The 13891-nt window shown below is 37.9% G+C and overlaps 2 long non-coding RNA genes across 3 annotated transcripts in view; one reads left to right on the forward strand and one right to left on the reverse strand.

Moving 5' to 3' along the window:
- The window catches only part of LOC118160551, a 165739-nt gene that overhangs the window by 57513 nt on the left and 94335 nt on the right, over positions 1–13891 (forward strand). The gene's annotated exons all lie outside the window — the stretch shown is intronic.
- Positions 4451–13891, reverse strand: part of LOC118160552 — a 78362-nt gene continuing 68921 nt past the window's right edge. The window contains exons 3-4 of the long non-coding RNA XR_004747562.1: positions 7832–7972; positions 4451–4673 (exon numbers count right to left, since the gene is read on the reverse strand). This is a non-coding gene — a long non-coding RNA (uncharacterized LOC118160552). The remainder of the gene's footprint in view (positions 4674–7831; positions 7973–13891) is intronic.

The following is a 13891-nucleotide window of genomic DNA, read 5'->3' on the forward strand; positions in this document are numbered from 1 at the left end:
CAGAATTTGATTACTCTTCTGAAAATTTAGGGATTTCATACTGGAAAGCACATTGCATGACGTTGTGATTAAAAGGATGCTGTCTTTTAAAGAAAAGGCAGAGATTAATGAGTCAAAACAAAATGATGTATTGCACAGGCAAGGACAAGATACACTTGCTTGGTGTTACAGAGAAATGGCACTGGGGAGCTATGAATGCTAGCATGAGATAAATGCAACATGTATTTCTAATTATTATAGGCATGAATGAATAAAATATATTTTTAAAAAAAATGTCTATTTAATAGGAGTATGAGGAGTATACTGGGATGTCCAAGTTTTCTGGTTTATGCTTATTCCATTTTACTCTGTGGACTAAATGTAGAGTTCATTTTTTTGGCAGTTGTAAGCATTAATTGAAAGGCCAGTTTAGAGGCCAGCTGTACAGTTTTCACGATACCCAGGAGAATGTTATGGTGGAGTTAACTCTCATCCAAGTGAGGTGGGAAGAGGTGATGGGTTAAGTATATGATTGCATGTGAGCTGTGCAGCTGCACAAAAGCCTGTACTGATCAATCATAATAGTTTTTATAAGCTTTTGTAAAACAAAAGAAAGAAAGAGAGAAGCTGATTTTTTGAATTGACACATGGTCCTCTCAAACAGCAGCTTTTAAATGATTTGCTTGGATTGTTTTGTATCTGTAGAAGACAATTTATTTTGGTATATGCTTTTCTTATTTCTAATTCTGATCAGAAAAAGGTCATGCTAATTGGGTAAGAAGTGTATGGCAGGGAGGACTTTGATGTTTCCACAGCAGAGAATGCCGTAGGTGCCACGAATCAATTGCAGATCTGAAGTGAACTTTGAGTCCAGGAGATTATGAATGACACAGCTCTGGATTTAAAATGTTAAGAGGATTTTGAACCGGTGGTAGCAAACCAGATATAGCTGTGGGTTATTCCTGGCATGGAATATGTGTCTGATTTTGTACAAATAACTATAATAAGGCTGGTTACATGTGTGAAAGGATGGTACCAGAATAATTATGGGCCAGAACAAGGATATTCTACAGCATCTGAATACTGGTCAAAATAACTTTGTAACAGGATTTCCCTGTCTCTTCTTTCACGCTCTGTTTATGGATTTAAATTTTATTTGTCCCTAGTGAAGGGCCTTTTTCCTCTTATTTTCTTCCCTTCTTTAACTAGTTTCATCATCGTTACGCTTAATGGAATTACAATCGTTTTTACTCCATACATTTTTCAGAAGATGCATGCATTTTCATTCTAATTGCCTGTGCACAACTAAATAATCTATGCCAAACATAGTACAGTTAATCTTTCCCTATTTCTGACAGAATTAATGGTAAGAACCATTTTGCCACAGTTGAGTATAATTTCCTATCTGGGGATATAATTAATGTCTGACAAGATATTAAACAAATATTGAATATTGCACTGAGAATGAACCCTTCTAAACAGTCCCAAGTCTACATAAATCGTATTAATTAATTATTTTTCTGCTAACAATACAACATTCCCAACTTTGTTCAGTGTAAAAGTTTCCAGGCTAGTAGCATCTGAACCTCTTGGAAAGAACGTAGTGGTCTTGAAAATCAACAAACAACTCCAAGACCCTCATCGGTCAACTGCAGTGAGCTGGATCAGAGAGCAGGAGCTGTCCTTGCCTTCTTGGTCCTTCCTGCCAGGCATCCAGCTTCTCAGCCTGAGTTGGCAGGGGGTGGGAGCATGGGGGAATCTTGGAAAGGATTTTAAAATCCCCAGAGGTTTCAGAGACCCTGCAACAGACATTTATCACTTCATAAGGTGCATCCTGTTTAGTAGTGAGCCTAAGAGCAAGGTTTTATTTGCAACATTTAGCCTTTTTGTTTTAGTTGTACGTGTCAAGACCCTGAAAAGTGCTAAGCTCCCTTTCTTCCCACAAAGTAGCATGCAAGCTATAAAAGAGCAGGAAGAGTAACACAACAAGAGCCTCTAAATATTTTGCTAAGATGTGGCTTTGCAGTTCTTGTTGGTTTTGGTGATACAGCCACAGGACTATACTCCTTTAGCCCATTTTAGAATTGAGGAGAAACGAGGAACACGATCAAATGACAAACAGAGGAAGTGTGCTTAGCTTTCTTTTTATCCATACGTGCTGTAGTATATAGAGCAAACAGAGAAACAGGAACTGGAGATCCTTTTATCAGAGCAGGACATTTCTGCCTCTGCTGGACTTAATCATTTGTGGTTGTAATTATTCTTGATATAACACCTAAACTCTGTAATGCAAAGCTGTTCGAAAGCCAGATTCTTATCTTAAAAATTCCCTAGCTTCAGTCCTGAGAACAATGATGGGGAGGTGATATATTATACTTCGGTGGAGCCTCACAACTTTGTCTAAATGTGTGCCCCCGATCACCACAAACAGAAATGAAAATAGAAGAGAATAGAAAAATTCAGTTGGAAGGGGCTTTCAGAGATCATTCAGTCCAACTGCCTGACCTCTTCAGGGCTAACCAAAAGTTAAAGCATTTGAATGAGGTCATTGTTCAAAAAAATTAAATAAATAAATTAATTAATTAAAAAAAAACTTTGGCCTTTGGCTTTCTATTTCATTTCGGGAAGAAGCCTAATTGCTGTAAATGACCCTGTGTTTTCTCAGGTCATTATAACCCAGCACCTGCTTAAGCACAGTGGTGACACTGATTCACCAGAAACAAAGCTAAGACACTAAGCCATGTCTGCGCTGTCCCTTTTGATTCAAGATCACCAGTTAATTTTCTGGTTTCAGTTTCTAATTGATGCCTCTCCTGGATGTCTCTAATCTTTCCTTTGGCTACCTGGCTATTTTGAGGCCCAATTTAGCCATATTGTCCGCCTGTTATTTGATGGTGACATATTCCTCTGCTTCAGTAGGTCAGCTAGAGGAGGTGTGGATGGACTGGACCCATTTTGCTGGGGCTGGACTGCATCTGATTGAGCTTAGTTTGAAAGACTCTGCACATTCTTACACTCCTAGAAATATACACAACAGCCTTTTGAGATCCGGATTGTTTAGTGTTTTTTGTTTGTTTGTTTGTGTGTGTGTGTGTGGTTTTTGTTGCTGTTCTTTTTTTCTTCCTTTTTTTTTTTTTTTCATGGTTTAGTATGCTTCATGCTTTTAAACTGGTTGACAGGCTGCAGGATTCAGTGCAGGGGGGTTTTTTGTTGCTGCTATTGATGAGGCTCATATAACCAAAACAGTTCTGAGCTTTTGAAAAACATTTTCACTGGTCCTTTTTTACTTCCTTGAAGTTCTGGGAGAACAAGAAACCAATTAACCAAACAAAACTACCCCCTTTTAATCAAAAGCACTATGATCTGGAAATGCTTCTGAGACAGAGGAGCCATCCAACTTGGTATATGAAAACTTGTTTTCAGTGATCCGTCTCTGTATGAGGAGGTGAAAGAGTAGAGTCAATTCTGCCTGAGAGATATAGGCATCAAAGGTGGCTCTTCAAGTACCTTCTCCTGTAAACACTTCATTGATCCTAGAATCAGCAGGCAGCTGAAAAGCTTATGTTTGTGCAAGTGCATATTGTCATCACTTTTCCTTATATTGGACTTCTCCTTGGAGCCATTTTTTTTGGTGTCCTTTTTTTTTTTTTTTGTCATTGCGTGCCGAAACATTCAGTACTTTGGGGGCTTTTACTGCATTTTACTAAAGAAATACAGGCAATAAAAATACCAGTAGTGGCATTTTGATGACTGAAAATCACCAGCATCAGAAGGCTGCAAGTCTACAGCAGTTCATTAGGTGAGTTTCATATAAACAGGGATTAACAATTCGTGGAAGCTAATAAACCAGCCTAATGTCAGATTTGGACTCTATGAGCTATTGAGTAGAGTTTAAAGTTGGATAGGAAAACTCTGAGGATGAAGAAAATCAAATGAGAAGGTAATGCCTGTTCTAATTTCATCTTGATAGCACAGGGTCTCTGGAGCACCAGCTGTGGAAGTTCTCTCCAACAGATCAATGGACATTTGTTGTTGTTGTTGTCTTACTTCAGGGGCTAATCTCTATCATCTGAACAGTGGGAAAGGCAGAACAATACTTTCTTGTCACACTGCATATGCTTGGTAAGAAGTAGATGGTGATTGCCATTGTCTTCAGAGGTTGTGGTGACACAGGAGACAGTTGTTGAACAGATACATTCCTTTGTTTGCTAGCAGTGCGAGGTCAGATGGGTGGCTGGAAAAACCCATAAGGAAAGGACGGACCCATCAAAAGGAGTAAGTGGACTTGAGCTCAGCTCATCTGGATAGTGCAAAGAGAACACAAGGGCTTGCCACGGTGGCATTTCAAGACAATTGAAAAAAAAAAAAAAAAAAAATTCTTCTAAAAGGAATGTCAGCCAGAACTAGTGTGAAAATCTCAAGAATGTAAGAGAAAAAAGCGCTCTCTCTAGTGTTTCACTCAGGTTTATTTTGTAATGTTAGATGAAACATTGAAACATAGATGCAGCAAAGCCATTTTTCTGTTTTTAAAACTTTTCAAGGAATTCTTTATTAGCCTTATAACTGCATGGTATTCACTCCCCCTTCTCTTCTTTCCTCTTCTTGCCTCATAACATTGATGTATCTTCCCTCTTAAGTCATTCTCCCACAGGCAGAAAGTTTGGAAATGAAAAATGTGCCTGTTAGAAAGTTTTCTGTGGGGTGGGGAAAAAAAAAAAAAAAAAAAAAAAAAAAAAAAAAAGATGAATATAAGGATTTTCAGTTAGAAGAATGGAAACAAGTAGTTTCACAGAATCCCATCACTCCAGATGGTAGGGCAGCAGTGAAGTACAGGGAGAACCAAGGTGAGCTGGAGTCTGCCTAGAGCCCTGTAGGACTGCAAGTGGAGTCTGAAAGAGAAACTGGAGAAGGCAAGCATGCGAAGAACTTTGAATGTCAGTTCCCATAAGCCTGCATAGAAAGCACTGGGGACCCAGCACTAGACATACCTTTATGGCACTTCTTTTCTTCCAGGTGACACAGTTCATAACGTTTTATACTCACAGAGGCATTGTTATTTTGGCTTTCTATCTGATTCAGGATAAGAACAAATGATGAAATAGATTTTCTGAAGGCAGAAGCTCTACTTTTATGTAATCTCCAGTTCAGATGGTCTTAAATGGCACAGTTGCAGAGGTTTCCTGTTTCATTTGGCGCAGAAGAGCAGCAGTGAATGAAACAAGATAGTCTTACGAATGCCTGCCATTCGTTGAAAAATTGAATGGAGAACCATTTGCAGAAATCAACATTATTTATGATCACCTGTAGAAACCCATATTATGTGTTTCTAATGAATCTGATCTATTTTTCTCTCTGATCATTTCTTTACTAGGAGAACTGACAGTTTAAAACACTTTTAAATTAAAACAAATCAGGAAATATAGAGAATAAATAGAATGTCTTGCCTACAAATGCTGATCCTGCTCCTTTTACTAAAGCAAAAGACCTTCATAATTCATTCATGCCTATGCAGCCATGACTTACGGAGTTTTTACACTCATGAGAGAAGAAAGGTAATATTCACCCTTCATGGGTGAAATATTCTATATGGACTTGGGATTTATTCTCTATTGGCCTCTCTCTTGACACGCTCATCTTAATGGCCTGACCAAAAGTTTTGTTCAAGGATTGGATTTATTGATGGACATAAGAGAAGGTAATCTCCAAACTGCTGACAAAGTTTGACCAGTTTCTCTCCTTATTTAGTATTATCCTAACTTTACAGCTTTATTCCAATTTTCTTCATGCTCAAGTTGGATATGACATACCAAAAGATTATGTATGGGAGATAGCTGAGTATACTGTGCATAACTGTTTCTGCACAGAGTTATTACTGTGTTTAGTGTTTACAGGTAGACGTGAATTGCAGCAGATCTCTAGGCTGCCTGAAGAAGAGAATCTCATTAATATTTAGCAGTAGCAAGACAGAGCACCTTGAGCCAGATTCCACCTAGCTGGACTGCCTGCATTGTGTGATTTACTTAAAGAATTTCAGAATGGATTTTGAATAGCATGTTTGAGAATGGTAATTGTGCCAGAAACAAAACCCAGTGAAAAAGACGGAAGTCTCATCCAGGATTCATCAAAAGTGCCAGAAAAGTACCTTTAGATGTAGTGCGCTACCTTGTAGGTGGAGGCACATGTATGTATTGTTAGACCAACACACGTGGGAACAGGGTACCGGTATTTGAGTGTGGTACTGGTTCTAGTATGTGGCCCAGACCTGCTGCTCTCACTGCTTTCACTGAGAATCTAATCCTGCCATCATGGTTGTATGTACTATGAAATTATATCCATGCCCTAAGTTAAGCATGCATATAGATATTTTTAAAAGTTGGGTCTAAGAGCCAAATACACAGAATTGCGTAGGGACATGAAGATGCAAATACATATAAAAGCTCTATAGGGTTCGCAAAAATTCTTAAACCTCTGGCCTGAACTGAATGTAGTTGTGCAAAATATGTTGACTGTTGACATTCTGTTAACATTTCAAAATAGTAAGTAAAATCTCAACTCTTCTGACAGTCTGAGTCTGTGTGAGATCACTGGGATTTTTGTGAAATCTGATCATGAGGTCAGAATATTGATTTTCTCTGTGTATTACTGAAAGCAATAGGTAGGCTTTTCCACAATTTAGGGATTCAGGCAAGTTCTTTATGCCTCAGTTTACCCTTATGTATCCTAATGCATTAATATTTTTAGACAGGCATTCTGAGGTTGACTTAATCACATTCAGAGTAGTTCATGCATACGTGTGCAAATTATGGGACAACTCTATTATAAATCTTTTATAAAATGTTTGTCTGAAATGGCTATTAGCATTTGCCATAATTCTAATATTGTAGTGCTGAGGCTTTTTATCACTTTGGAGAAAGCATTTTATCTGTTTTACTTCTGTTTTTCACTTTACTGCTGGCAAAATTGTATTGTGTAACACCTCATTAGATAATTACTTGATTACAATTTAATTTCTTCTTCAGAATCTTCCAGAGGTAATGCACTTGCAGTCTAAAACTTTATGTGGATGGTATTATTAAGTTATTGTATTTTAAACAGATTGCATGGATAGGATTATTTCATTAAATTGCACAGTTGTTCTTGTGTGTATGTGTGCTGGCAAGGAAATAATCAGATAATGGATACTAAGGCCACAGTCTGAATTGCACACTATTCCTCAGATAATCTAACCTGTAATTTTAACGCAACATTTTCCCCTTCACTAACACACACTGCAGTTATATTAAAATTATACTTAAATTGCACAAAGTCAGAAAATTCTGAAATGAGGCATTGGGAAAAAATAACAGTTCTTTCCAAATGTATAATTTTTTTATTTTAACATTGGAAGACTGCTACAAAAAAAGGGGGAACTGAGGAGTGAACTGAGATTTGCTTTTTACTTGTGCATCAGCAGCAAGACTTCCTAATTTCTTTGCAGTGACACCTGTTTGTCCCGTTATTTAGTAGGGTGCAACAGGTGTTGAAAAGTCATAATTCCGGAGAGCCTGGAGTTTCACAGGTGAGAATGATGGACTCATTCTGTCTCTAGGGCCTCTATAACCAGGAAAGGCTGGCTGCATGAATCCTTGGCCTTTTTGTAGGTTTTTTTTTTAGTTGATTTTGATTCATGTTTTAGAGCAGTCTGATGTATGAAGAAGGACTTTGTCTTCATGCAAAAACTCATTATCTACTGGAGAGAATGGGCTGTAGTTATGATTTAATAAGCATGCATAGCAATGAGGTAGGAATATCTCTTGGGGAGAGCATTCAGTCTGCCAGGCTTTTTCTTTCTCCCCATAATACATCACCTTACCATGCGCCACAGGTGAATCTCATGAAGACTGTTCTCAGTGTTCCCAGGACAACAGTTGATTCAGACTAGAGTAGGAGGAATAAATCAAAAGGGAAGACTAGAAAGATGAAAATAAAAGATGATGGGGGTCAAAAATAAATCCTGAAAGAGGAAAAGCCAACATCAGGATCCCTTTTCTCTGCCTTCTTCCAACCCCCTACTCCCCTGATACAGTTTGTAAATGTTTTTAAAACTCACTTAGAAAAGACATTGTAAAAGTATGACATGGAGAAAGCATTAAAGTACAAGTCAGTCATTGACAGCTATTGTTGGCCTTCATCTGGAAAGCCACATGAGAAGACAGGAAAGGGAGATAAATGAAATGTACTTGTACAGCAAGAATAGGTTTGTCTGATGAAGATAAAACTCATCAGTTTTCTTCATCTCCTGATTATCAAAAAAAAAATAATAAAATTTTGGGTGAGTCCAGCACGGAAAACTAAAGTTGTTATCAGATTTTTTTTAATTAAGTGGTTTTATTAAGTAAAGGTATTTTGCCTCAAGAGTTAAGCAAAGGTGGAAACTGAGCAGCGCTGCTGCCATCCAGATGACAGTCAAAGCAAATTGGTAGGGTGGCAGGAGGAGTAGGAAGGCAGAACAGAGAACCAGGACTGCCACTTTGGAGCCTTCTTTCTCTTATCATACCTCTTCATGTATCAGTATGCTCTAAATTGAGTATGTTGTACTCCAGACTATCAGCTGACAATAGCCAAATAGTTTATTTCTTAAAAACAGAAGCAAGAGCAGCCTATGAAAATAATTTCATCTGACTCTTCTTTCAGCCACTCTGATTATTTTTTTTTCCTTTACAATGTACAGCAATTTAACTTAGTTGTCGCTGAAGGCAGGGAATGAAGAAAACCAGCTGGTGACAGCTGGTTACACTTTAGTTCACATGAAGAGCTCTTAATCCTTGCAACAGCCCTGAGAAGTATGCATTAAAGAAATGGACTGTATCATATGCAGGACCTGGACTAATAGCTAAGACCATAGCTAGGATTGCTCAGCGCTTCCTTTTATTATAATAATAGCTTTTTGTTCCCTAATTGTGTGTAACTTTGCTCAAATGTAATCTTGTTGACTGACACTTGTCACGTTAAACATATACTTCAGCCAGAGTTATTGCGTGGAAATTTTCAGCAGCAGTGGTTTAGCCACTTCCAAGAATAACACTGGGGGGGAGATTTGTTTAGTGCCATTTTAAAATCTTATGACAGTCTCTTCTCGAAATGAGCATACACAAGTAAAAAGAATCCAACTGAAGCTGCCCTTGTAACCCTTATTTTGGCTTTTTTCTGGCTGCTAAGCACATGCCTTTCAACCTTGATGTTGTTGTCTAGTGCTTCATGTTGGCAATACTATGTAATTTCACTGTGAGTTCCCACAAAGGCATAGATTTGATCTCAATGTACAGAACATGAATTGCAGAGAAATAAAACTATCCAGTGCTTTTAAGGGAATCTTGGTTTTATTTCTGCTGTTTCCCTGCTTTGCTTTTGATGAGCATGAACATCTCTTAACACATCTGTCTTTGCATTAAGATCTGTTTCTTTCTACTACAGTCCAGTGCCTATGCAACTGTTCCTAGTGTTTCTCCTAATTTTGTCTGGCACGTGGATATTAAACCTTTGGGAAAAGACCATATAGAAGAATTGCAGCTACTTTTTATGTATAAGAATATGAGCTTATCTCAGGAAAGTGTTTTTCTCTTATCACTCATACCTCTCTCTTCCATGAGCTTACTAATATTTTGTTCTTTTTTAAGACTGAAGTGTTTCCCTTGACATCTGTACTTGACAGTGCAAGTGGTGTGGAATCTAAACAGGATTTTCCCCTGTGTTTTGTGTCAGGAAGTGCACTGGCAAACGTTTCCAGAGAAATCTGGAAAGCAAATGAAAAATCAGATTAAACTACCAAACTGTCATTGCACATGGAAGTCTCGATCAGTCCAAGAATCTGTCTCTGCTCTGACTTCAGACCAGAATATGCTTTCTGTAATGACAGGACAGAAAATGTTTATTTTCTAGCAGAGCAGATAAATCAGTGCCTAATTGCTACATCTCCTGGCTACCAGTAATGAAATAAATTTTAAAAATACTGGGCATATGGTATTGACAAACTATGTATCTAAATATAATCACTCGAGTCATCTTAATTAAAGCTGTACAGTCTTTGGCTGATAATGTTCTTGCTAAGCTTGTTTTGAAAGATTAGAAAATATTTGTTATTTTCCCTCCTGGACAGAAGGAGACAGACCTGTGGCTGAACATTTAGGAGCATATGAAAATGGAAGGCACATCCCTCAGATCTTGCAAATTCTCTACCATTAACTAACACCCTAGTTTGATGTACTTTTCCTTTACAAAGGGATGAGGTATATTTTTGAAAAGGCAATAGTTCATGATCTCTATTAGAAATATTGGGAAAAATAAAATTGAAATTTGCTTAATTTTGCTTAAAGTGCCTTGCTGTTTTTTGCCCACTAATGTACTGAGGAATGCAGAATACAAAGGAACATATTAGAAGGATGTAAATCCTTGACAAGAGGAAATTCAAGCAAGAATTTTTCTCTTGGCTTTTAAACTCAGGTCTTCAAAACTCATGAACAGTGAGCAATGACTCTTCATATGAGTTATGTTGAAAGTAAATTAACCAACAGTTTCTCTAAGAGTTCCTCACAATAAGTCTCAAAGAGAAAGAGATCACCAAATCTCTTTCCAGAGTTTATATGATCCAATTGTAAAGACAACACTAGATCTACAGGAATCAAGAGTCTTAAGTTTGGGATTTCATCAGTAATATTTATTCTTCAGTAATATTTATTCTATTTATTCATCAGTATTATAATATTTATTCATCAGTAATATTTATTCTATTTTTTTTTTCCAGGATGGAAGCAATAGTGGGTTTTGTGGAGAAAAAAATGCAAAAACATGTAGAGTTTCATATTTTCTATCTGCAGGAGCTGTAGCAATAAGACAGTAAAGTAACTACAGAAGGAAACACAAGTCTAGAGGCAAAATGACATAAAAGCAGAACAGAAAAAGAGGTAGTAAAAGGAAGGGGGTTTCGTTCTTTAAGCATTTCTTTATTACTGTCCATCTTGCTAAATGTGTAGTTACCAGCCTTACAGACTGAATGTTAATCAAAAGGAAGTGGTGGTTAGCAGCAATTCAGCAGTTGTGTGTAAATAGATTTTTAGATATTAAATTGCAATTAAAGGCTTCTAACAAATACGTTTCAGAGCAATGAACTCAGCCCCAAAGGTCTGGAAGGAAGAATAGTAAAGCTGCATTCGGCCACAAACCACTAACCATAAACAAAAGATTGGCAGCTTGTTCACTTCCTAAAACACCTTATTAACAGAGTCCTTTAACTCTTTCCTTATGAAGAGCTACAACAAAATAGCAAAATCTGCCCCCGCTTCTGAAACCAGCCAACCTGGAGAATGTCTTGGTTTAAAGGGAAAATATCTAGCAATCTAAAAATGCATTATTCTCCTAAACTTTGTTGTTACCTGATATCCCTTAGTTTAACCTAGTATTAATCCCGTATTAAGGACCGCATTACCTGGAGAGATTTGAATAGGCAATGGAGTCTGGAAAAATAACTGTATCCCTCTACTATTAGCATGGCCCTGAAAACTGGAGACTCCACCAAGTCAGAGGAGGGCAGAAGGAACTTCAGTGTGCCCATACGGTCTGCTGCACACCTTGCAGAGGTGCTGTTATCTCCTAGGTACAAAAACCCTATTAAAAGATGATGATTTGACATGAAGGGCAACCTTGTCCTTTAGGATATGGATTAAGATCATCAATTTATTTCTGTGCTGGGCATTCAACAAATCTCAGAATTACAATGTAATATTAAAGTCCTATCTGAACTTTTCTGCAACTATCTGGTCACTTTTCTTGTCTCTGCAGAATACACCTCATTTGAATTTCACCCATTTTCTTCTTATTGCAGACTTTCATTAGCTTATTCTTTATCTGCCCTGAAGCGTGTGACGATAATAACGTTGCTTATATAGCTCCTTTCATTTTCAAAGCGTTTTACAAACATTAACTAATTAATGGAGAAGGCAGAGAATCAAATAATGAATTGTTCAACCTATTGGTGCACTGATATAGATAGATAATACGATTTGTTCACTACCTGCATAGTTCAGAGGTGGATTCTAACTCAAAGTGCTGGCCAATTTGACTGTCGCCGATGATGACAGAGGGGGGAAAAAAAAGAGGCGTTTATGTTTCACCTACATGAAGCCCCTTTTTTCAGTTGAATTCATGCTTCAATCCTTCATTTCAAATTAGTTCCATCGAATGGAACACCAGGAGCACAATATACTGATTTTTGCAGAAATGAAGGAAGTAAGATCCATGCAATTATTTCCAAATCATCAAAATCTATGGATTTGACATTTCAATTGAAGAAATAATTTCATACAATTTTGGAAGCTACTTTTGTACAATTTCATGCTCTACAAAAAATCCATTTGGATACAGAACTGTGATACTTTGTGCAAACATCTCACATATTGGTTAATAATAACAGTGGTGACTTTTTCCTCCATCTTTGCTTTCATTGACCACCTGCCACCATTTTCTGCTGAGGAGCACGAGAAATTTCCAAGTTGTAACCAAAGTTAAAGAAACATGGTCAAAACAAAACAAACAAAACCCCAGATCTGTTCATGCTGTCATATGGCAGCAAGAAAGTGGTCTCTAAACTTCCCTCTCAAAATATTTGTTCTCTCATTTTTTCTGTATTAGGAGGAAGAATGAAAGGCAATTACCAAGCTGTGTTTCATGTGGTGCACATACTTAGATGTATTCAGGAAAAATGGAAAGGCTTGATTGAGAGGCCAGCACGGGAATGTTCAACTTCTCTTCCAGAGTTATCTCATGGCTATGCTGGTTAACCCAGGCTGAAATCATACAAGGGTTAGTTAGTGGTGAAGCCTTTTTCTCAGTCCAGAGGTAATTTTGGAGGGAATAGTTTTTCACCCTTTCCAAATGTGTGTGCAGAACTGTCAAAGTTTTAATAGATGTTGGGGGAAAAAATAAAATACATTTAAAAAAATAATACTGGTAGAATAAAAATAATAGTGGGAAGACATTTCATACTGAGTCTTAAACAAAACAAAACCAAACAAACGAAAAGCCACATTTTGTTTGAATTAATGTGTCGATTCCTGTTACTCATGATTGCCAGCAACTGTTGTCAGAGTGTCTGAATTCAAAGACATCAGGGAATTTAGCACAAATTATTATTTATTTAAATACTCATGCTGGAAGAATGATTTTCAGAGAGTGACATGAGATATGAGCAACACAAGCTGCTGTCTAGGGCAGTAAATGGTTTGGAGCCACAAAGCCTGTTTTGCCTAGCACAGAGCACTGGAAAGTGAAGGTCAGGGTTTGTGGGATGACAGCTGCAGCTAAGGAGGGGAGGGGGTTTCTCCAAGAAGTAGCAAATGCCAGTATCTTAATCCACCCACCTACTTTATTTTCTATCGCAGCAAGTATGTCTTTTCAGGACCTTGATCCTCACTTTCTGTCCCAGCTCTGTCCCTTTTCCCCTTGCTCCTGTTTCTGTGAAAGCAGCAGAATAGTGCTGGTCATCATCCGCAGGGTTGCAAGACCCCATCTTGCCAAGGGAATCATGGAAGCTTGAGTCAGCCCTGGATATTCGTTTGTTGCTCTCTGACATTCTGTTTTTAAAAGGATTCAGTCCTCCAGCCAAGGGCTGAGAGCTGTACCATGCGTTTGGGTAGCCAAATGCGCAATAACAAGCAGTCAGAGACACATTGATTAATCAAAATTCACAGAATCACAGAATTTTCTAGGTTGGAAGAGACCTCAAGATCATCAAGTCCAACCTCTGACCTAACACTAACAGTCCCCACTAAACCATATCCCTAAGCTCTACATCTAAACGTCTTTTAAAGACCTCCAGGGATGGTGACTCCACCACTTCCCTGGGCAGCCCGTTCCAGTGTCTAACAACCCTTTCAGTAAA

This window comes from Oxyura jamaicensis, chromosome 1 (assembly GCF_011077185.1).
Source record: "Oxyura jamaicensis isolate SHBP4307 breed ruddy duck chromosome 1, BPBGC_Ojam_1.0, whole genome shotgun sequence".
NCBI lineage: Eukaryota > Metazoa > Chordata > Aves > Anseriformes > Anatidae > Oxyura > Oxyura jamaicensis.